Raw genomic sequence first — 25,133 nt, 5'->3', positions numbered from 1 at the left:
CAAGTAAAGGGACTAGTACAGAAAATTTCAACTATCTTTTATCATGACTAGGTAAAGTGTCCCGTAGAATGCTTATTTATCAGCTAGATGTTGTAGTACATGTTTTTTTTTTGTCTTTTTGAAGCAGGGTCTCCCTGTAGCCCCAGCTGTCCTGGAACTCACTATGTAGACCGGGGTGGGCTTGAACTCACAGAGATTCACCTGCCTCTGCCTCCCAAGTGCTGGGACTAAAGGCGTACGCCACCATGTCCGGCTTGGTACATGTTTTTAATCTTAGCACCCAGGAGACAGAGGTAAGTCCATCTCTGTGAGATTGAGGCCAGCTTGTTCTACATACAAATTTCTAGCCCATTTGGTACTACAAGCAAATCCTGTCTCAAAAACCAACAGAACTCCCAGAAGTTTATTATTTTTAAATAGATAATATGGTTGAATAAAGAGAATTTAAAATTAAAATGGTCTACCAAAAAATCTGTTCCACTTCCTTGTCCCTAAATTTTCCTCCCTGGAGACATTCACTATGTTTGGTTTTCTACGTGACTTCCCATAAAATTTCTAGGCAGTTATAAAGACATATATTCGAATAGATACTTCTGTATTTGTTTATATTCATAGAGCTCTACAGCTAGAAACATTGTTCCACATCACAGTTCAAAAGAAAATAGGTTTTCTCTTTGTTTTACTTAAACTGGTTTAAGTTAAAACCTTTCTGTTTGCCTTCAAAACATCCAAAAGAGAATCTCAAAAATAATACAGTGAATCCTTATTAATCCTTCATTTAGAGTCACTGGCTTTAAAAAAATTCACTTGGTTGTGTTCTAGGCAATTATTTTATGAATCGCAAGCCCTAAACAAGTACACCTTCTATGTCACTTAACCAGAGACCAGAGAAAGTTTCTTGTTTCTCCCTTTTACATAGGAAAATAACCTAGATGCACTGGCCACTGATAATATGTTCCTTTCAGTGTCAGTTTCCTGTGAAGCCAGATGCAGCTGATCCACCCCGAGAACAGAGATGGAGAGAGGAGCCCAGTTTGGGTGCCTTGACCTCTGGGAAAGGACTGACCCTGTCTCAGTTGCTCAGCAGTAACAGGTGTTTTGGGTAGAACACTCCCTCTGCTTGTCTTGTGTATCTAGTGGTCCAGTGCAGCAACAGACAGTTCAGCTGAAACCCAATCTCTTAATTTCCGACAACCAGCTATTTAGATGGCATTATCTTTTCTGCTCTGCTTTTCAGAGTCAGCTCCATATCTCAAAGACTGGTGTACTATTCCTTACTTTGAAAGATCAAAGAGTCTCAGTGTGACTCAAGTTATCTGTGCACTTCCTCTGTGTATTGCATGGCAGAGGATCCTGTGTATTCAATGTGAGGGGGGCTTTGAACACTGGGACAGGCAGGAAACAACCTCAAAAGCCAATGTGATGGGATATTGTGGATTCATTCATCCTTTCTATCATCAAATAATTTCTGAAAGCTTCAAGGTACTTTTCTATGCTTTTTGCCGAGAGATGTACATACTTTTTGCAGGCCGAGTCCTCAGGATCTATGAAGTGAGAGATAATTAGAAATATCTCAGCTGAAGACAGCAATTGAATCTGAGCACTGTGGGATGGAATTTCAAAGGAATGGCTTTCTAGGCTTCCATTAACTATGACTGACTACTATTAACTACCATTCATTAACTACTATTGATTCATTTATACATTAGGCATGGATTCGTTGTTTAGTCTGAGCTAAATTCACATAAGCAACCACCAGAAAGGCTTTGATAGGTCCTGTTAACATGGAACTCATAAACCTGTGGGGGTATCCTTTGACCTCCTTCGGAGTCCAGCAGTTTTCTTAAGTTGGGCCCCATGGGAAGTTTCAGCTCTCCTAAGACTGTTTCAGGAACAAATTGGGCCTTTGCTCATCTGTTTTCCCAGGCTCCACATGCTTCTTAAGCCACATGGTTACTTTTTCCTCTACAAGCCACCAACCAGATTACCCTACGTCCTTTGGAGAGTTCAAGCCATAAGAGAGGAAAGCACGGAGAGAGAAAAGGTAACAAGCCAGGCACTAACATCTGGCCCTGATTCCTGTGTCTGCAGAGGATAGAGAAGGTTACAACCAGACCCCTGGTGGAGGCCTCCATTTATATGCTGTAGAGAAATGTTGTAGGTGCCAGTGAGTTCATCGTTTTAAGAGGACCTGAATTTTCAGTATCCGAGCACCATGCCAAATGCTGTTAAGTTGCCATAGCAACAGTTTGCACACTTTTTTATTTCAAAGAAAAAGCATTTAAAAATATTGGTCACATACATGCAAGGGCTAGAGAGAAGATACCTTCTCTAAAGGAATGTCCAGCAGATTTCCTGAGCATCATACATCTACCCATTACAGATAGTATGTTGGATCTCTTAACGTCTCTTATCACATTTCATAATTTATACTTAATAAATGGACCCAGGAACTAGAAACGTAGCTCAGTGGTAGAGTGTTTGCACAATGGAGCTCAGTGGTAGAGTGTTGCACTCTAGCATGCACAAGGCCCTGAGTTCCATCTGTGCTACTGCAAAAAGAAAAAGAAAAAAAAAAGACCCAAGGAACTCAAGATCATTCAGGAAGATCGTTCCTCATTGGTCCCAATCCATGTACATTCTCCATGAGCAAGGAAAGAAAAAGTGTAAAGCCTCCTGTGGCTTCACTCTGTGGGACTTTGAGTGGGACCACTTGCCCTGTATAAGTCCACAGGGCATTGCAGGGTTTTCAGGTTACACTTCATTCAGGGTTGTGCTGTTTCCAGTTCCTGGACCAGCGCACAATGGAGGACTGACAAGTGAAGGTCTGTCTGGCCATCTCTTCTCTAATGGGGATGATTTTGAAGGGCCATCCATGTCTAGCCCAGAGGACCATGCAGGGGTGGCCTGAGTTCTGGTGGGACTACATGACACCTCACCTTCCTTTTAAGAATCCTTCTGTTCCTCTTGCTTTTCCTTCCTCGGGTGTTCCCAAGGGCACTTCCTAAAGAGCATCCCAATGTTAAACTCCATCTCAGAGTTGGCATCTAAGAAATTCTAACCTGTGACAAATTCTATTGAGTGTTACAAAAACTTTTTGTGTCATTGCATGAATCCATTGGATTCGCTTGCTCCTTCATCATTTTCATTGAATAAATAGTCACCAGACACTTAGCACTGTGCTAAGAACCAAGATACAGTTGTGAGCAGGACCTCCAGTCACATGGAATTTCAATGATTCCTACTCAGATTTTAACCTTGCTTCTGTACTTTATGAATTCCCCACTCATCCTTGCTGCCTAGTTGCTTTGAAGGAAGGTGAGGAAGCCTCCCACTGCCTGGCCCCCACTCATTGCCTTGAATATATGTTGCTTCTATGACATCAGTAACAAGGCTGGAATGGACTTTCTCTAGACTCCTAGTAAGGATCCAAAATGGAGTCTGGTTGGGAGGGATGGAGACTGGAACAGGAGATCAGAGCTTGGAATGGCTTTCCAGAATGTGTTTGGGGAGGTGGGACTGAAGTCTGTGCCAGGATCCAAAGTTGAATTGAAAAGATAAGATAGAGGAGAGGCAGGTTTCCATTTCATTTCCAGGAGTGTGGGGTAAGGAGTGGGAAGTAAGTGGAGTGGAGACTTCCTTGCTTGTTATGGTCTCTGTGCAAAACCACCTAATGACATCACATTTGAATCAGACTCAAGCCAGACCCTGACTGAACTGCCTTTTCCTGAGTACTCCTTGCCCCTTCCCTTGCTTATCCCCTTAGCTTTAGAGACCTTTGCTGCTACACAGCCGATCTAGCTCCGTCTTGGCTTGGGGAACCTGCTATTCTCGTGTTCTGAGTCTTGGAATTCTCCTTGCATTCATTATGCCTTCTAATTATTTCAGGGTCTGATTAATTGCTCCTGCTTGAGAAGTTTTCTCTGACCTCATAGCTCGAAAGCCTCACTCTGTACCCACTTTCCTTTCCTTCCGCATTTCATCTCTCTGTGTAATCCTTCAAGGCAGTTATAGTAAGTGCTGAAGTGCATGTTGATTTCCATTCATGGTTGACTTTCATATTGTCTAAGTCAGCTATCGGACTGGAAATCCTAGAGGTTCCAGAGGCATGGCTATCTCTGTCCTTCCTTGTGTCCTGGGGGCCAAGTGCAATGTCACCCATATCAATTAGATATATAAATACTTCTCGTATGAATGACAGATCAAATGCACCATTTTTGAATGATTCCCTTATGAGTTCACAGGAGTCAGATTGCTGGGTTGGTTCACTTAGAAAGATGCCTGGAGCCTGAGCTCTTTCAGACTGCTGTGGTGAGCAGCATCTTCGGACATCTCTGTCCCTGGTTCCTTTTGGAGCACCACTTAAAAGTGAGTGGCATCCATTCCTTGAACATTCCACTCTCAGGAAGCCAACAGTTGCATAATCGTTTCCCTGTGTGAGCATCTGTGCATTAACACTGGCCTTTTGGGCCTGCTATAGCTTGCCTGACCCATCTCCCTGCCAGAAAGATTGCATCTGTAATACTGTGGAAAATTAGGGCTGACATGTAGTATGGTACACAAAGTGGTTTCACTCAAGCAAACAGAGAATAATAGGCATGCACTTAAATGCTTGAGTAGGTATCAATCGGAAGAACGTTCCTATAATCCATGTTTATAAAGCCTGTTAGCATGAATTTTTGAAATAGCACTTATTCCACTTTATTCTTGACAAATAGTGTTTGTAGCCATTGAGATACTTTATTTCAATTATGTGCCTGTGTTACAGGGAGAAGGTTGCTAACAATGGCCAGGCATAAGCCATTTCTACTGTGCCTATCACTATTCTCCTTGCTAAACTCAACTGGACAGTTCATTAAGATGAAAAATTAACAGCACATGTTTTGGGGGCGAATAATCATGCAACACGACAGCTTGTGGTGGCTTCAGCATTCCGGAAAGCGGACAGATGTCAAACATGCTGGTCTTTGGATGAAATGGCATTTGGCCAATCATTCTTTACCCATGCGCTTACCAAGCACCTGCTTATGTGTTCAATGCTAAGCTCAGGTGCTATGGGGGTAAAAAAGGAATAAAACTGCAGGAAACATGATTATTGCCAGCCGACAGCATGCCACATATTTGGGAAGGCTAGAGAGATTCCAGCTGGCAACCTGGGAAACCCAGAAAAGTATACAAGTACTTTAAAGATCCTTATTCATTTTTATTTGTGTGTATCTGTGTGTATATATGTGTACCTGTGTGGGGGTGCCCAAAGAGGCCAGCAGAGGTGTTAGATCCCCTAGAGGTGAAGTCACAATCATTGTGGAGGCTGAGAGCTTAACTCAGGTCCCCTGCAAGAGCAGTAAGTGCTCTTAATTCCTGAGCCTTTTCTTTCATATATATATATATATATAGGCACGCCTGTAGTCCCAGCACTTGGGAGGCAGAGACAGGTGGATCTCTGTGAGTTCAAGGCCAGCCTGGTCTACATAGTGAGTTCCAGGACAGGTGGGGCTACAGGGAGACCCTGCTTCAAAAAGTCCGAAAAAAAAATTACAGCTTAGGATATAATTCAAATATCATAAAGTGTACCTCTTAAAAGCATAATGTTTGCTAATATCCTCATAAAATAATTCATATATATATATATATATATAAATGGTTTATACTGTGGACCAGGCTATAACTTTAGGGGTAAGACAGTGTGGACTTTTAGAAAAGTTTTAGACCTTGATGAAGCACAAGATGTTGATTAGTAAAATGAGTTTTAAAATTCCTAACAGGTATTGGTTATGATGCCTTGCATTTGAGGGATGACAAAACATTCTGAAACCAGATAGCAAGCAATGTATGAATTATTTTATGAGGATATTAGCAAACATTATGCTTTTAAGAGGTATACTTTATGATATTTGAATTATATCTTAAGCTGTAATTTTTTTTTTTGGACTTTTTGAAGCAGGGTCTCCCTGTAGCCCCACCTGTCCTGGAACTCACTATGTAGACCAGGCTGGCCTTGAACTCACAGAGATCCACCTGTCTCTGCCTCCCAAGTGCTGGGACTACAGGCGTGCCCATCATGCCCGGCAAGCTGTAATTATTTTAAAGTGTGATATTGTCACCAGAGTTCTCTTGAAGTCTCTTGTGTGGTAAGACAAACCATATAATATTTTTTATGTGAATTTATTGCAGTTTATGCCTTCACATAGGGAGGGGGTAAATGGTGGAACTTACACAGAGACAAGCACTCTTGTGCCGGCTCAGAGCCCGCCACTTCAGATGCTACCGCTGCTGGCCAATAGACTCTTGTTAACTTTCGTCCATGCCATCTCGGGCCTGCAATCTAGTCCCGGGTCGGTAGCCCCTGGGAGCCCCCTCTCGTGTCCACACCATCTTTCTCTCCACGCCAGCCCTCCGCCGGGTGGTCCTCCCTGCTCGCTGCTTCAGTCTCAAGATGGTGCCGAAAACCCCTCCTCAGTCCATTTTCTGCAGCAGGCCCCGCCCCTCGGAGGAACCAGTCACCTGGGAGACAGCTACATACTATACAAAGCTATGTTATAGTAGATTTCATTACATGCTCAGAGAATTTAGCTAAGTTGATACAGACTAAAGGGATATAGCAGACTGAGGTTGATTGAGAATTTCATGTCATAAGAGAGGGTTCTCATTTCACAGAGAAGGAAAACAACAGTGAGATCAGTTTGTGCCTTTTAAAAGTATTTCTTTTGGGGCTGGAACAATGGTTCAACAGTTAAGAGCACTGACTGCCCTCGGAGAGGACCTGAGTTTATTCTTAGATCGTACATGGCTGCTAACAACTATCAGTAACTCTAGTTCCAGGGGAATCCGATTCCCTCTTTGAACTCTGCGGCATTGCAGGACATGGGTGCACTTACACACATGCAGGCAATACAGTTGTAAATGTAAAATAAAAATAAAAAGTATAATATTTCTTTTTTATTTTTATTTTCATGTGTGTTAGTACTTTACCTGCATGTATGTAAGTGAATCTATGTGTGCAATGCCTGAGGAGGTCAGAAGAAGGCATCAGGTCAGAATCACCTAGAACTGGAGTTATAGACAGTTGTTAGCTGCTATATGGGTGTTGGGAACCAAAATCCAGCCAGCCAGTGCTCTTAACTTCTGAACCATTTCTCCAACCTCTAGATTAGTGCCCAAGAAACACTAAAGGTGGAACACCAACTCTAGCTTTTGTGGTTGCAATCTGCAGATGTTTGCTACTCCATCCTTCTGGAGCAGAGAAAAGACAGACCCTGCAATGTAGGGGTAACATGAATAGGAACAAGAGTCACAGTATTTGCCTCTGCGTAGTACCTTTGGAAAGCATCCTTGCTTCCTTTCTCTCATCTTATAACATCTCTGTGAGACAGGTGTATATGCTCTAGCAGAGGTGAGGTATTACCTAGGTGCAAGTGGGATAAAAAGAAAAAAGACTTCACCTGCTCTTCTATACTGTGTAAAGGATGCCGCACCACCTTTCGGACATTCCTGTCTCCTGTGCCTGCACCTCCATCTTCAGAACTATCTCTCTAAATGTTTCTCCGTGCCCTATTTCTCTTATTTCTCTGTGAAACCCCAGAGATCTGGAACCCACCGACATTTAGAAACAGAGGTTAGAATGAAATGTCTGGCCAACTGTGAAAGTAAGTGTTGCCTATCTTCCCCTTTACAGAAGATATGAGTTCCTATTATATAGCACATATCTAGATTGAAGCCTCTTAAGTCATTATCTCCCCTGTATTCATGGGAGAGCTCCTGATCTCACTGTCTGCGTACTAACTTCGAGAAGAGGGTCAAATTCTCATCCTATTGGACAGGTTGGAGCTCTGACTAGAGGTTTGAAAATACTGCTGAGTTTCACCCTCTTTCACAGGGACATTTTCTTTTCCAGCAGACAGTGGAATAGCAGCATTTCAGAAACAGCCAAAGAGTCAGGATGCATTAACCTAAGCAGTGAGATCAGAACAAACGCTCTGTTTGTGATCCCGCCAGAGCCCAGTGGAGGCAGTCCTTGCTGACTGGCTACATTCAAGAAGCATAAATAAAATGAAATCTTCAGGAGTGAAAAGGAACAGGAACTGAGAAAATGGAAATTTTAAGGCTTGGCTTCTCTCCCCATTACTTTTCACTTTGGTTAGCTTTAAAGGGTTTAAGTGAAGTATCTACTTACCTACCTGCCTGTGATCTATTTATGTAGCCAAGTATCTACCTATCTATTAATCTATCATATCTATCTTTCATTCTTTCACTTATCCTATCATCTATCTATCTATCTATCTATCTATCTATCTATCTATCTATCTATCATCTATCATCATTTATCAATCATTTATCAAGCAATATACTATCATCTATCTATCTATCTATCGTGTCTAGCTATCACCTATCAACCAATATATTATCAATCTATATATCTATCATCTACCTATCATCTATCTATCATCTATCATCTTATTAATCATATATCAACCAATATAATATCTATCAATCATCTATCAACCAATATATTGTTTATCTATCATCTATCATCTATCTATCTATCTATCTATCTATCCATCCATCTACCTATCTATCATCTATCTATCTATCATCTATCAATCTATCTATATATCTATCATCTATCTATCTATCTATCATCTATCATCTATCTATCTATCATCTATCTATCTATCTATCTATTCTATCTATCTATCTATCTATCTATCTACCTATCATCTATCTAATCTATCTACCTACATACCTATCTATCTATTATCTATTTACTTTTTTTTTTTAAGGATTGGTGCTTCCTGAAATATATCCTGAAGATTTTGAAACATTTCCCCCCCCTTCACTGAAGAGCTTGGACATGGATCAGTGATGCCTGGTTTCTAATCCTTATCTTATCAGTTAGTGAGCACTCTGAGTGTCCACTGCTCATTTGTCAAATGTGATAATTTTGAAAATTTTCCAATAATCTATACTTATGCCATTGGAATTTTGTAACTACAAAAGGAAGCATTACCTCTGGTATACCTAGACAAATGTCTGTCCATGGGGAGCCTCCCTGAACTTGGACAGGTAATAGTCATGGCAAGACAGAAGTCAACGAGATCTGACTCTTGGGCATTTTCAAATTTGGGATTGTGCAAATGAGGGTTGGAGTGACTGATGCAAGCCAGGTCACCTCTGAGCTTCTGCAGCACGTGCTAGGAGCTCTTCAGTTCATGAGGATGGGTGGTGGAAGCCATTCCTCCCCATGGACCTCAGGACTTTAACCACTGAGTGCCATGGGCAGAAGCTTCTTTGTGTGGGAGAATGTCTCTGAAAATGCACTACAGGTTCAGAAGCAGGATTGTGTATGGTGTCAGTACTAAGTTGTGGAAAGGGCCAGCAGACGTGGGAACATGCCGTGTTCATCACAGTTCAGCCCTTAGAGTTTCAGTTTTCTTGTTTGTTACAGACTGTATTAGTTAGCATTTGATGTTGTAACAAAATACCTCATCTTCCTAAAACAGTAGGAACTTTTTCTTGCTATACGAGACATTGGAATTTGCAATGGGTCCTCAATGCTAAAATCAAGTTACACGCAGGACTGCAAGGCTGCGTTTCATCTGGACACCCTAGGGGAGAAGCCATCATTTTGATCTTGTACTTTGGATATATCAGAGTCCCCCTTCCTCTCTTGGTTCATGGTCTTTTCATCTATCTTTCAAACACCTCACTCTACCCTCTCTTCTCTTCTTACCTCTTTCTGCCTCTAATCCTAATCCTGTTTCTATCCTCTTCTAAGTATCTCCATTATTACATTGAGTCTACTGGACCAATCCAGGATAACTTCCCTATCTTAAGGTCCTTTAATTTAATTGTATTTTTTGAGACAAGGTCTTACTGTGTAGCCCAGTCTAGCCTCAAACTCACTATCCTTCTGCCTCAGCCTTTCAAGTGCTAGGATTACAGGCATCAGCCACCATCAAGACCCTAAGTTCAACCCCATTGGCCAAATCCCTTTTGCATATAAGGAATTCTGTATTTACAAGTTCTGGGAATTCATTTTGAATATCTTTTGGGATTTACTTATCATTTCTATAATAGGAACAGAAATAGTACCAACTTGTGGGTCTATTGCATGGAGCAGATTAGAGACTACATGTAAAACATCTATCCCAATTTGCCAGCATAGGGTAATAACTCAGTAAATGTTCAGCTCTCTTCTTAGGATTACCAGTGATGGCATTATGACATTTGCTTGCCTAACTCCAGGAGACAACTATATCACTATAGCTTTCAGTCTGGCAGAAACTTACCCCTGTTCAGCAATTGCTGGAGGCTCCCTGTATCAATCCTGGAAGGAAGCTGGTTTACAAAGAGGATTTTGTCTGAATTAAACTCCTCAGGCAGTGCTACCTTGATCAAGAGTTGCTTCTTTCTTGATTTTATGCTTTTTTATTTTTAAACTCAGAGAAGTTGGTAGGGGAGCTTGCCTTTGGGGTTTTTCCTCTTGTTGAAAAAAATCTATCAATTGTAATAAGTGATCCTATATGAATCAATGAATGTGCAGTTGGTGTTAGAGTTTGTTGACTGGCTTCCCAAGACATAATAGCAGTAGTGCAGCAGAAACAACGGTCACCCTGTACATCCACAGAAAGTTACAAATAAGGCTTCCTGACCATATTTCTTTTTCCAGGACAGGATCATATTTAAGAGTGGTGCGCATCAGACATTTTCTCTGTGGAACGAGTCAGTAGTCCAGCTGAGGATGAACTCAGTTTTAGAAGCTCAAGTTCAAAACTGAATTCTATTTGTTTTTAACTTTATGTGTATGAGCTTATTACCTGCATGTGTGTAAGTGCACCTGTGCCATGCAATGCTCAAAGATGTCAGAAGAGGGTGTGGGATTCCCCTGGAACTAGAGTAACAGGTAGTTGTTAGCTGCTATATGGGTATTGGGAATCAAACCCAGGTCCTCTATAAGAGCAGCCAGGGCTCTTAACCACTGAGTCATCTCTCCACTTCCTGAATTCTTCTATTAAGTAATCATATTCTATATGCATAAATGATTAAATAGGAAAAAAATGGAAGGAGATGAAACATACTTAAATGTCAAACATATATTAGAGTCTCTGTTCCTCTTCTTTAACTCCTACCACTTTGCCCTATGTGGATCAGGCCTTATAAAGAAGTATTGAATCATTCACTTGGTATTCCACACCTGGGAAGTGACACATCTGTAATGGAGTCTCTTAGACCTCAGAGTGGAACCTGCCTCCACTAAGCTGTCATGCTCTCTCCCTTATGGGGTAACCCCTTCTCGGTCTGTACTCTCTCCCTAACTGATAGATACCCAAGGCCACAGGATATTTTGTTCCAACATTTTTTTCTATAAAATATCTTTATGCAACCTGCAGTCTTCTTCCCTTTGTCTTACTATCCAAACTCCTTTCTTTCCAAGTCATTCAGGCAGAGTCAAATGGTTGGATGACTGAAAACATGTTGTGATGTAAGCATCTGAGTGACTCTCGTTGCCGTCCAAATTCATTTTCCTTTGAGGGTGCACGTTACCACTGACTTGGCAATGAACACTTTGTGGGATGTGCACTTCCAGTCCTGTAGGAACAGAGTCTTCCAGGCTCCTAGGACCTTGCACATACAAACATACAGCAGTGGGGTTAGTGTGCACAAGATTCATGCAAACTCAACCAGACAAAAAAAAAAAAAAAAACATTGAGCTGAGGAAATGGACAGGAGCCCCCAACCAAGAGCTGAGAAGCTCTTGGCAGCTGATCATTGCTGGGTAAGGGAAGAGCTGGTATTCTTTAAAGGAGTGACTCTACATAGGCTGAACAGGCTCCGGTAGATGAACTCACACAGAGGCACACCTGGGGACACAAACTTAACACACTAGGCCTTAACACTTATGACAAAAATGCATGAAACCCTGTGGGCAGACTATGGGAGGGGGGTACAGCTAGGGAAGAGGGGAGCTAAATATGATTAAGATGTATTACATGAAATCCATGAAAATTCAAGAAAAATATATTATCAAAAATAAAATAATAAATCTTTAAAAAAGAAGTGGCAAGAGGCCTGTCTTGGAAGAATATGTGAAGCTCCTGAAATTACCTGGAGACACAGGATCCTAGAACCTTAGAATGTGCCTCTTGACATGTTCACCATGAGCACTGATTTGTTGCCTAATGAGGCATGCCAGCATTTCTTCTGTGACATGGATGTTGTCTCTATCAGGACATCTGCATGCAATAGTTTTAGGTGTTTGTATGAAACTGATTTCTTTCATTGCAAAGCATGGTCTCTGTGGAAGTGGAACATGGCAGGCACCTCTTCCTCTAAGCAGCTAAGTAACAGAACCAGTACTTCTAGGTTCCTGAGCAATCTAAAACCTAGCAGGTGAATCAAACCACACATTGTTTTCCTGACCTGGTACAAACCACGGGGCAAGTCAAGAGACTCTTAAGGACAGAGGACAAACAATAGAACAGGACAGCTAGTAAAGAGGCTGTGCACTTTGGGTCATTGGCCTTAAGATCAAACCGTTAAAGATGAAACCTTTAAGATCAGCTGATCAGGGGGGCAGTAGCATGGTTCGGGGTGAGTTATATAATGCTTTACAGCTTCAATTTCTTCATCTATAAGCCAGGAACCAACATCAGTAAAAGCCCAGAAAGCTTGGTACACATTAACAAGAGCAGTGTGCTGAGTACTCAGCATAGCATTGAGCATGGAATAAAGACTTGGTTACTAGGTCACGGTCACCATCACCTTTTCCTTAAGGAAACAAGCATCAAGAACACCGACATCTCAACAGCCACTCACTTTGTCTGGACTACTCCCTGAGGGCTTTGTTTCCTTTTCTTGGGATGAGACTTCCAGCCTTAGCTCCATTCTCAATAACAGCTATAATCTCACTGACATCCGAATGCCAAAGATCATGTGTAGCTTGTTCTTTTGTCCTCCATCAATTAAATGAGGATAATAATAACCCTCATCTTTGTCAGTCAACTGATGTATACAGTGACCTAATGTTCACAAAACCCTTTGTAAATTATAAAGTATTCTAGAACACGAATTTTCATTGTGGTTGCTCAACTGATGATATTGCATAAACAATGCAGATGCTAACTGGTATTCGGAAAGCATTTATGTCTTTTAAAGCACATATCTATTAACTATTAGCAGATGGGGCTGGATCAGAATCCTCTGTTTCAGCATCAGTAACTGCCCATTAAGAGCTTGTCTAGCAGGTCCTCCTCTTTGTGGATGCCAGCAGGTCAAGGGTCACAATGGTTAGGATGTACATCCTGTGGTTCTTCCGGGATAGAATTCCAGCTACTGTTATGCTTCCTGACTTTGAGCTGAATTGTCAACTCTCTACTGAGTTTCATTTCCTTCATTTGCAAAATAAAGGTAGCAATCCCAACCTCTTTGAGAATCTGAGAAGAGTAAACAAGATAGTGATTTCAAAGCCCAGGGCACATAACCTGGTACAGGGACAAGGAAACCCCTTAATTGTAGCCTAATAGCTTCTGCGATTGACAGACAGTCTCTCCTTCCCCTCAGACCACTCAGTGAAACATTAATCAGAGTTAGAATTGGGTTTCCAGGAGCCCAGAGGTCACAGCCATCCAAGATCTGCAGCTGCCTTTCCTGCCCCTCACTGGCTCTGCTATACCTCAGGTCTCCAGGGTCAGTTCCAACATAATGAGTTCTTTGCAAATTCCAGTGCTTCTTGTTCATTGGTGAATTGGGGAGAGAATGTGTAATGTTGCCAGGAAGCAGAATGGATCAGCTACTAAAGCCCATGTGCATAACCATTCCCATAAATGATAAGGGACCTCCCTACATGACCAGCCACATTCCTGTAGCCCAGTTACAACCAAATCCATGCTATTAGGAATCACAAATCAGAGAAATGTACCACTATTAAGTTCTGGAGGTCCAGGCCTTAATACTGGCAATTATAAAAGAACATTATCCTATACCAAACCCATAGCTGTATCCTATACCAAACCCATAGCTGTATCCTATACCAAACTGTATCCTATACCAAACCCATAGCATGCTATAAGAATTGCCACATTTGTTTCTCATACAAACCCACAATTATTGTTCACAGTTTTCAAATAAGACCTCATGATTAAAAAACAAAGGTGGGTTACAAACCTGCACTCCTGGAGCATTCCTGATCAGCCCTCAAGAGCCAATGTCAGTGGGCAACATGTTTGGAGATAACGGGCATCAGAGTACTGGGCTGTTTTCCAGTCTAACACACTTTGCACTTTTGACTTTACCTGTTTGTATTAGTTTCGTGTGGTTGCCATAGTAACAAAATACCACATAGCCATGGCTTAAACAACAAAAATTTATTGTTTCTCAGTTCTGGCTGCTGGAAATACAAGACCACAGTGTGAGCAGAATTGGTTTCTTCTGTGGACTTTGAGGAAGGGCCTGTTCATGCCTTCCTTCCTCTTCCCTTCAAGCAGCCGCCAGCTTTCTTTGGTTTATAATTCATCTTCCCCTGTGTCAGTTTCTCTTTTCCTAAGGATATCATGTATATTGAACTAGAACCCATCTTAATGTTTTGTCTTAACCATTTGCAAAAACCCTATTATTTTCAAATAAGATCATATTCATAAACAGGAGGAGTTACGACATGAGTGTCTTTTGGGGAGATGTAATGAAGCCTGCGATATTTTTCAATTCCATTTCTAGGATAACTCCTTCAGTCATAAATGTAGAAAGATTTAAGTCTTTTCTTTTCTTAGGTATCATTCAGTAAGCACTCATTGAACAGTGCTCAATGCTCAGTACTACACTGCTTTACATTCCAGAGATAAGGTGAAGACCCAGTAACTCTGATCTTCATCTTTGTGGAGACTTTCAGATTTATCACAGTCCTGAAGCCAGACCTTCTATCATTGACTACAAGTAGCTTCTGTGTGGGGAAAAGTGAATGCAGCTTCGTTGTTCTGAATAAATCTTAATAGAAAATAACCAGAAGACAAATGTTAATATTTGATTAACTTTATTTGCACGTTCAGAGCTCTAATTCTTCCATGATTTCTCAGAGTATCTTGCTGCTCTAGGTGTGGGCTTTGTAGTGTACTGGTGGCTTGTCATCACAGACTTCCCAGACCATTCCATGCAAGCAGGGTGATTTTAACCAGGGTGTATTACTTATTAGATGGAAGAGTGATTAGCCTGTGCTCTGCTTAATTAAGCGTTACTTAATGGGCAAATGTTTTCTTTAACAGGCTTTCTGTCACCTCATCAGTTATTTAAGGCAGTTCATTTCACAGCAGGGGAAAAAAGAGAGAAAAGGAAAAAAAATTCTCATTTGCTCAATCTCAATTGGTCTGTGGAAAAAGCGTGGCTGTCTAGAAGGTGCCTAATTGCTGCTGTGATCCTGTGTTTATTCTCTATTTAGTCTCAGTCTTCTTATTGAAACGCTAATCAGGCTTAGGTCTCACCTCTTGATGAATGATTTTGTAAAAACTTGCTATTTCTCCTTGTAGCTAGGAATGTCTGCATGCAAGTGTAATGCCACTGGTACTGAAGGGAACATAGCTAATGGCCTCAGTTTTGCAAAGGGGCCTGTGATTTGGTGCATACAGTGCAGATCAGGGGAAATCAGAGTGAAATTAATTTCCTTCTTTGCATAAGCATCACCTCTGTTATATCAAGAGCTACTTTTCTTTGGCTTTTTTTTTTTCCTTCTGGAGATTTAGAGAGTGAACTCTTGGTGCATGTGTGTAGGCTTATTTCTTGCCACTGGGGTCAACTTCAGGTTATGCCCTTTTATCTAGTGTTAGAAGTTGGGGGAACTTGAAGTTCTTTATTATCTTCTTATATGTGTCAAGTTAGAAATAATGATCCCTCCCTCCCCAGACGGCAAGGATTAAGTATCATTCATGCCTCCAGCGCAGGGTCTGGTTGATGAACATTGCAATGCCATTTCTCTTCTCCCGTGTTCTCTGGCTGCTCCTACACCAATTCTCAAAGGTAGGACAGAAGTATTTTGTTACCCTTAGACAGACACAGACCTATTCTAAATCTGAGACCTTCGTATTCTGCTTATTCTAAGTTCTAATTTAACATAGCCACATGGAAACTGAATAATTGAAAGAGGCATCCATTTATTTTGACTGAGGAACAAATATGATGAGGGTTTGGCTTTTTCTGAACTTGCTTACCTGGCTTCTTTCTTTCCATCTTTACAAACTTCACTGTTTTCTTCACTTATGTTGACCAAACAGTGAAAGTTATTTTATTACCATTTTGTTTGTCATTGAAGTGTGTGTGTATGTGAATGTTCTCTACTACCCGCCCACAAATGCTGCTGTACACCTTTCCTGTTTCTAGAACAATTAGTCCTTATGCTTCCTAGCCTGGGATTCCTGTGGTCATCTGAATATAGGATCTATTTTGTGTCTTATGGAATTGCTCATGTTGTTCCCTCTGTGTAGACTGTTGTTCCTTCCATTTGGTTCCTTCATATGCCTCAAAACTTAGTTCAGGGGACTGGAGAGTTGGCTCAGTGATTAAGAGCACTGGCTGTTCTTGCAAAAGACCAGAGTTTGATTCCTAGCCCCCACATGGCAGCTAACAACCATTTATAACTCCAGTTCCAGGGGATCCAACACCCTCTTCTAACCTCCGTGGGTATTTCATGGCATGGGTGCACTTGCATACATGCAGACAATGCACTCAAACACATAAAATAAAAATAATTAAAAAATATTTAAAAAGCAAGCTTAATTCATACTTCCTGGTTTACCCACTAAGTCTTTCTTGACTAACTACCTCTTGGTAGCTTGATTTGGATGATTCCTCTCTCAACCCTGTACATGGTCATCAAAGCATCTTTCTCAATATATTTACGTTTGTCTGTGCTCCAGTCTGCCTCCAGTATGTAAATGCCATCATTAAGTACTCTTCTAATCCCAGGATACCATGTCAAAGTCACCTCTCTCTCTCCTCTCTCTCTCTCTCTCTCTCTCTCTCTCTTTCTATCTCCTTTCCCCCCATCTCCCCAACAGCTATGTTTAATGAATGTATTTCTGCTACTTTGTGGTATGTGTGAGTGATGTCTACAAGCTCTCCCTTGTGAAAAGACCTCAGAAGCTGCCACTGTCCCAGGTGGCAATGCTTCTACTACAATATAAAAGATCCTGACTCTAGGATTCTAGCACTAGTTGTTTTCAAACCAGGGTCGCTGGACACGGTGGCACACGCCTTTAAGCCCTGCACTTGGGAGGCACAGGCAGGTGGCTGTCTGTGCTTGAGTTCAGCCTGGTCTACCTAGGAAGCTCAGGCTAGCCAGGGCTACAGAGTGAATGCTTACGTAAAACAACAAGAGTAGCAACAACAACAACAACAAAAGTGAAAAGCCAACCAACCAAATAACAAAACCAAAAATAACCTACAACCAGTGTCAACGCAGAGGATGAACGAGAACATGACCTCTAATTCCTCAGCCAATGAGCACCACAGATAATCTTTTCATCCTTGGGCCTTTTACATTGTAGGTCTCCTGTCAGTAGAGAAGACTGTTCTACTTTCTCCAGGGAAATCAGAGATTCTAACTGGACTTTTATAACCTCAGTTACATGGATGTGAAAAGTTCCCAAACTGTCAGTATGTCTCCAAAGGAGATTTCTTCTGCCCTGTGAGACACCTTCCTTGGTACCGCACAGAGCAGCCTAAGTTCATAGAGATGGGAGCTGGAAAGAAACTGACTTTGGGATTTGGAATAGTAATTTGGAGCTTGAAGGTTGTTATACCAGTTCAGTTAATTATTTTGACAGATTAGTTTCCAATGGGATTGCTTGGTAACATATAGAACATCAGTTACATTTAATTTTAAATAAACAGCAAATAGTTGTTTTCATATCAGTCCTTAAGATTATATGAGACATACAAAACAATAATGCAAATACTATTGTTGCTTATCTACAACACGTTAACTGGAAAATGTGCATGTTAATTTGCTTAGTCTAATAATTCTCATTCTCAAACATGTTAATAACTTGGCCCTTCTTATGGGAGAGCCTTGATGTCATAGGTATGATACAGTTTGAACCACTTTCCAAGCTTTTTATGCTTCAAGCCACCATTTATTGTGAAATTCTTGTGATTAGGAAAGTTTTCAACACTCATATAAAATGCTTTTTTGCAAGTGTGTAATGGTTATGCCTAGAATGGCAAGAAAATCTCCTTCATTTTGGCAAAGCCAAAATTGGTTTGACAGGGCCGTGACTCTAGAGAAGTGAGCCATCTTAAGACAGTTCGAACAAGAGTATTATGACAAAGTTTTATCAATAAATGTGACTACAAATACCAGGAAAGTTCCCTTTGAGGACAATACCTCTTTAAAAATAATATTGTAGTTTTTGTTGTGTAGGATACTGAACAAGGAACAGAAGGAAATCTACGGAGAAGAGCCCAAGCCATACTGAGTAAGGACAGGCCTTTGACTGTAAGCTTTCTCCATCTAGCTGTTCACAGGATATATAGTAGCTCTTCTAAACTTTTGATTCTTCAGGCTCACCAAGGAGGTGACTCAAAATTCTTTGATTTAAAAATGAAAGAATTGTGGCTGGAGATATAGCACAGCGATTAAGATTATTGACTGCTCTTGCAGAAGACCCGGGTTTGATTCCCGGCACCCACATGGCAGCTAACAACGGTCTGTAACTCCAGTTTCAGGGGATCTGACAGCTTCTTCTGACCTCCGTGGGCATTGCATGACATGGATACACTTACAGATATGCAGGCAATACACTCATATACACAAAATTAAAATAATAAATACAATTTTTTAGAAAAAGTGGAAGAATTGTTGCTATTCTCCTTCAACCCACATGTTTACTCTTTGAGATATCTTTGCTCTAGGATGGCTTTAATGGGAGAAAAGAAATCACATCATTGTAGTACTCTTTATTATCATTTGCAGAATTTCTTTTTTTATCTTTTCTCATTTGCCTGCTCAAAGTTCAATGTCAGTGCGAAGCTTTTTATTTGTATTTATCTGAAGAAGATTTTTCTTCTTCAAACTATGTTTAACAAGGTGTCCGCTATGTTTTCTCCTGTTCTCGGGAACATTTCCTCTGGCCCTTGCTTCGATATTGTCATGGTTCACACTGGTTTTCTCAAAGTGACACCTTCATCCCCTATGTCAAGAAACCAATATTCTCTTTACCATATGGTAATTAGGATCCTGTGTGGCACTTAAACCTTTCTTATTCAGCAGGGATACTTTATTGTAATGTTTTCCTTTTATAAGATAATTTTTTAATGATTTTCATTTTATGTGTATAAATGTATTGCTTACATGTAAGTAAGAGCACCCATGTTGTGGAAGTCAGAATAGGGTGTCAAATCCCCTGGAACTGGAGTTACAGATGGCTGTTAGCCACCATATGGGTGCTGAGAACTGAACCCAGGTCCTCTGTAAGAGCAGCCAGTGCTCTTAACTGCTGAGTCATCTTTCCAGCCCCTATACAAATCATTTTGTTGTGATAAAAACACCATGAAGTCTACCTTGTTAGATTCACTATTGACACAATATTTACAGCAGGTTTCTAGAACATGCTGATCTTGTTCAACTGAGACTTCCTACACAATGGTCCTCTATCCCCCTCCTCGTGGCCCTTGGCAACCATCATTCTTTGATATTATGAATTCCAGTATTGCAGATACTTATTATAATTGGAACTGTGTAGAATTTATCTTATTTTGACTGACTTATTTCCCTTCACATCACATCTTCAAGATTTGTCTATGTTGTTGCATAATCTGCATTAGTCAAGTGCTGAGTACTGAGTATCTGTTACACTGGTTATGCAAACTGGGAAATGCTGACAGAAGAAAAACACTTAAATTTTGTAGCATTAGCAGACTCAGTTAATTCTGTGAAGTATAAAGTGGGATTCAGAAGCATTTGCAATGATTCAGCCATAGAGTGGAGCAAAGGGAAAGATCATGTGGCAAAGACATACCTGCTTGTCTTGTGTGTGTGTGTGTGTGTGTGTGTATGGGGGGGACTTGTTTAGCTCTAAAGCTATAAGCACTATTACTATCCCAGAGTCTTTGTCTGGGTTGTCCGCAGACTATTTGCCTGGGGATAGTTCATAAATACTGTAGTGGTACATAGACACAGGCCGGAAAAAGCTTTGTTTACTGTCCTCTACATGCAGATAGAAGTAAGACCCCAAGTAAAAAATACCAGAGGCATGGGCAGATTCCAGGCAGATCTTAAGTAAAATCTCAAACTCTAAGCATGTAAACTTGGTCTCTCACCATAACAGAAGTCACCATGAGGACCAGGTGGTGGATTTCCAGGAAGCAAGGCATGAACTTGAGATATGGGGAAACATGGCCACAGAGACAGGGTTGTGGGGAGTGAGGCAGCTTGTCTTCTTTCCATTCCTACTTTTCAAGATTCTGTTTATATCTATTTTCTAGTTCTAGGTCCTTTGTGACGTTTCATGCTATCCTGATTGACTCTTCATATATCTTGATTTTGATGGCTTGAATTGCTTGGAAGCTGCTGTTCATTTTTCTGTAGGTGAATATTTGTTAAATCAGCTTTCAAATGCTGACTTCCTCTCCCCTTTGTGGGTGCTTTAAATCCATGAGACATCTTGCAATCTTTAGGAACACAAGAAATGAACACTCCAAGCTGTGTCTTGAGGTTGCAGAAAGTCAATACCAATATAATGGTTAAACTCAGAAACACCCAGGGCAACCTCTCAACTCTGAGACCAATCCGTGTTTCAGTGGTTTACAGGGTAAGCATGCTTGATATGCAAGTTGGACATTTTTATCATGGATGTTTTACCAGCAGCAAGTCCTGGTTGCCAGAGTTCATGATTTAGTGATCTTTCAAATATAATCTAGGTTGACTGGGGCAGCTGTGACTCAAAGGAGCGGTTCCTTAAGGAGTGCTGTCAAAGGGCATTTTTCTATGCAACCAGTGGTGCTATGGATTGCAGATTTATTCCTCTAGGAAATCTCTTTAGATGATGTAATTGGCCAGTAGGCTGTAAGAACTCTAAAAGCAAAGGCCACATCCAAGCCTGGCTGCATATGCTTCTACCAGGGAGGCATTATGCTGTTAACACCACTTAACTCTTCTTTTGTGAACTATGTACCCAATCTCTTTGACAGTGATTAGCTCAGGACATCTTAGAGAACTGTCTGCTGTTGGGTAGCATCTATTTGCCAGAAGGTATTTATCATCTGGATGCCTTTTTGCAATTCCTTGCACTGCACGCCTTTTTTTTTTTCAATTTATTATTAGCACCTTTTTTTTAGAGACATAGACAGTGAGGGATGTACAGCAAAATTCTGTTCTAAAGTGAAAAAAATGGTATAGGAAAATCATGATTTATTCATTCAGGAATGGTTGGAAAGAAGTGGTTACAGTGGAAACCATGTGAGGCAGTACGGGGGATTCCTCTAAGCTAATGTGGGTGATACTTGAGGTGGAGAATGATGTATGGGCCTTAGGAGAATACCTAGTCTCTGAACATTCCAGAAACCTGTAAACACCTTGACAAAGAACATATTTTACTGAGTTTCTTCACTTAAATATTGCATGGATTCCATTCTCCACTAATATTTCTTAAATGGTTATCTATCATCTATCTATCTATCTATCTATCTATCTATAGTCAGCTTGTCACACTTCTTCCATTAATCTATCATCTATATCTATCTATCATCTATCTATCTATTATCTATCTATCTATCTATCTATCTATCTATCTATCTATCTCTCATCTGTCATCTATCTATAGTGTTAGTTGGATTCTGAGTACCTCCTGGAGGCAAAATTTAGAACTGGAGAGAAATATATTTTTAAAAAATATTTTATTGAATCTTTTACAATCTCAATGTATTTTTGATGATATTCAGATGCTCCCGGCTCCCTCCACTTTTATGTTACTCTTGTCCCTACTTCATGTCCTCTATTATTTTTATTATTTTTTTTAAGGTCTATTCAGTCTAATACTGTTGGGTGTGGGTCCACCCCCTGGAGTCTGGTCTACCTACCCCAGGTCATCATCCTTAAATAAAGTGGACTTTCTCCCAGCAGCTGTCAATTGCCAATCAAACCTCAGCATGGTTGGGCATCTTACCCTTCTTGCCCCTTCCATGCTGGAATATAGCTTATTATCAGGTCAAAGGGTAGACAGGCAAGAGCTCCCAAGTGGTCCATGTGTAACTTCAAAATCTATTTTGGGCACTAGCTGCCCATGCGAATTAAACTGAATATAAACTAAAGTGCTCCATGGACTTGTTTTCTTATCTAGACAATGGAGTCAATGATATTAATTTTGTGCAGATGTGAGATTAAAGAAACTGATTATTAAGAATGTAAGTAAAGGTGCCATCGAGAAGAATCAGTGCCTAAAGATGTTTGCTGTTAAGACTGACAACCTAAATTCAATCCCTCCTGGGGGTATTCCACATGGTGGAAGGAGAGAACCAAACCCTGCAAGTTTTCACCTGACTTCCACATGCACACACACAATAAACAAAGAAACGAATGTCTTTTTTTTTTTTTAAAAAAAAAAAAAGAGAATGGAAGCAAAGCAGATGGCACAGTGTCATGCAGCAGGTAGGCAGTAAGAAGAACCTGATTAACAGATGATGACATACTAACGTGTTGGGAGAGGGTCTACAATAGCCATACTTTCAGTCTTGAATAAGTGGGTTTGTTAAGGACAGAGAAAGAAAGAGTGAAAAAAAGCAAGTAGTGGATAAAAGTAGGTAGGTAGCAAAAAATTATCAACAGAATTCACAGCATCCATCAGAGACAACTGGAATAGCCTGCTTGAGAGAGCAAGTAAAATTAACATCATCAAATCAGGGACTTAAAGCATTCAGCAGAATTAAGAAAGTTGAGGCAGTCGGCTCATATCATGTGACAACAGAAAGGTCTGTTGGAAATTGTTCTCAAAGGCACAATGCTTTCAATAGCTCAACTTCTTTTTCCCTCTCCTTGTTAGAGAGCCTGGGTTGGGGTGGGGGAGCCTCTCCTCCAGGAGAGGGAGTTTTGGAGAACACTTTACATAAACATTCTTGAGACTCAAGTGGAAAGGAGAGCCCAGCTTCTCAGTGAGCTCAAACAGCCCAGTGGAAGTATGTTACACAGACATGTCATCAATGGTTCAGAAAGTTTCTCTGATGGAGAATACATGATTTGACAAGATGACTAGGTTCTAAAGCTCATCTGGATATTAAGAGTTCTGACAGAAAGAGAAGGGGTAAACTGTCTATGTTACTGGAGAAGTGGCCACAAGACCTCAGCCCTCCCAGAGAGAATATTGGCAATTAATGTTCGAGGGAGGAGGTGTTATTTTCTTTCAGTGTGCTCAGAGATAAGTTGTCTTTGCTCCACTAAATTAACTCCCATCCGTACTTTGGCAGGTAACTTGTATTAAGCCCAGTGGGCCACGCACAAAAATAAAAATGAAAGTTCGGGGGAACTTGTTAAGAAGGATTTCAGGGGGTGAGGAAAGAAAGCTAAAAGATGTGAATGAGGAGAGTAAAAAAGACATAAGACTCATTGTCTAAATGTACAGAATTGTCAAACAATAAAAATATTAGAAATAAACATAAATGCAGTTCTGGGAGCTAAACTTTTTAAAAGTCATAGAAAAACCAGTGAAAGACACAGGAACCTAAAAACAGTCTTTTGATAGAAGACATATTTATGTGGTCAGGAAACTTGGCAGAAGAGATTGCTGTGAAGAAAACTACACAAGACGCATAGTAGTTGAATTACTAAAAGTTAGAACGACACGTCACGTACAGACGATGTGATAGTCAGTGATGGCTGACTTTCCATGAGAAAAGTCTGAGGTCAGAGACAGAAGAATAATATCTTTAAAGAACTGAAAGTTAAAAGCAAAAGAGCTGCCATTTCAAAATTCTATATTTAAGGAAAATATGTTTCTTAAATGAAGGTGAAGTAAAGATGCTTTCAGTTAATGGAAATTTTAAAAAAATCAAAAGCCAGCCCAACTTTGCAATATAAGAAATGTGAAGAGATATTGAGGCTGAAGGATGTGAAGCCAGAATGAAATCTGGGTGTGCGAAAGGACATGAGCCAAAAGAGGAGGGTGACTGGGCAGGGGAGCGTGGCTGAAAATGCCATCTTTCTGTTCTTTTCAAAAATATTTCTTTTATTACTTTTTATGTGTATGAGTGTATTGCCTGCATGTAAGTGCACCCATGTTGTACAGTACCTTTGGAGATCCGAGGAGAACATTGGATCCCCTGGAACTGGAACTGGAGTTCCAGATGGCTGTTCGAGCCATGTGGGTGCTGGGAATTGAACCCAGGTCCTCTTCAAGAGCAGCTAGTGCTCTTAAATGCTAAGCCATCTCTTCAGCCCCCATTTGTTCTTAATATTATTAAGGTACAAACAGTATTTAAAGGAAAAATCATAACACTGGTTAGCTTACACTATATGGAGGGCACAAATGATAATTGTAAGAAGATGAGCCAGGTGATTCAACTGTCCAATTTATTTGCAAATCTAAAATTTTCATAATAAAAATTATGGTTGGGGCAGAAAAATGGCTCAGTTTCTAATAGATCTCATAGATGAAAATCAAAGAAAAACTCGATTTGCATTTTTACACAGCGGTGCTTCCTTAAAGCAAATGGGTACATAGGGTCAGAGAATACTCTACAGAGAAATGCGTGAAACAGGTTCCGGCTTTAACCGCTTTCCTGTTGGAATCATATCTCCACCCTGTGGCGACCACAGAGGATCTCCTGGGGAGGAGCTGAGGTCGGCATCCTCTCATGGGAATACAACAGAATTTCCTTGGGTTCTGGGGCAAACAGAGTCTGTAGCCATAAAAGAGGGTCATTTGTAGCATCTGGCAGATTTTAAATCTTTACTTGAGAAAATGAAAGACTCACATACCTGTTCTGTAATAATAAAAGATAATTTACATTTATCTACAACCCACAATACTAAAGGTTAAAAGTCAAAGCCGTACAAATTAGCTAAAGAAGTCTAAATCGCTGCAGCTATCAGCATTTTGCCATCCTTATCCTCACCTACGTAGCCCACATTATGCTTTTATAAAGAGCTTCCCAATCCATTA

At 40.6% G+C, this 25,133-nt stretch overlaps 1 protein-coding gene across 1 annotated transcript in view; it reads left to right on the top strand.

Moving 5' to 3' along the window:
* The window catches only part of Cdh11 (cadherin 11), a gene marked incomplete in the record, with an annotated part of 165,090 nt that overhangs the window by 74,936 nt on the left and 65,021 nt on the right, over positions 1-25,133 (top strand). Inside the window, 1 exon segment of the mRNA XM_029565720.1 lies at positions 1,927-2,044.

Source organism: Nannospalax galili, unplaced genomic scaffold, assembly GCF_000622305.1.
Source record: "Nannospalax galili isolate Female #2095 unplaced genomic scaffold, S.galili_v1.0 scaffold1018, whole genome shotgun sequence".
Classification (NCBI taxonomy): domain Eukaryota; kingdom Metazoa; phylum Chordata; class Mammalia; order Rodentia; family Spalacidae; genus Nannospalax; species Nannospalax galili.
Note: the sequence above shows the minus strand (reverse complement) of the source record. Positions and strands in the feature narration are given on the sequence as shown.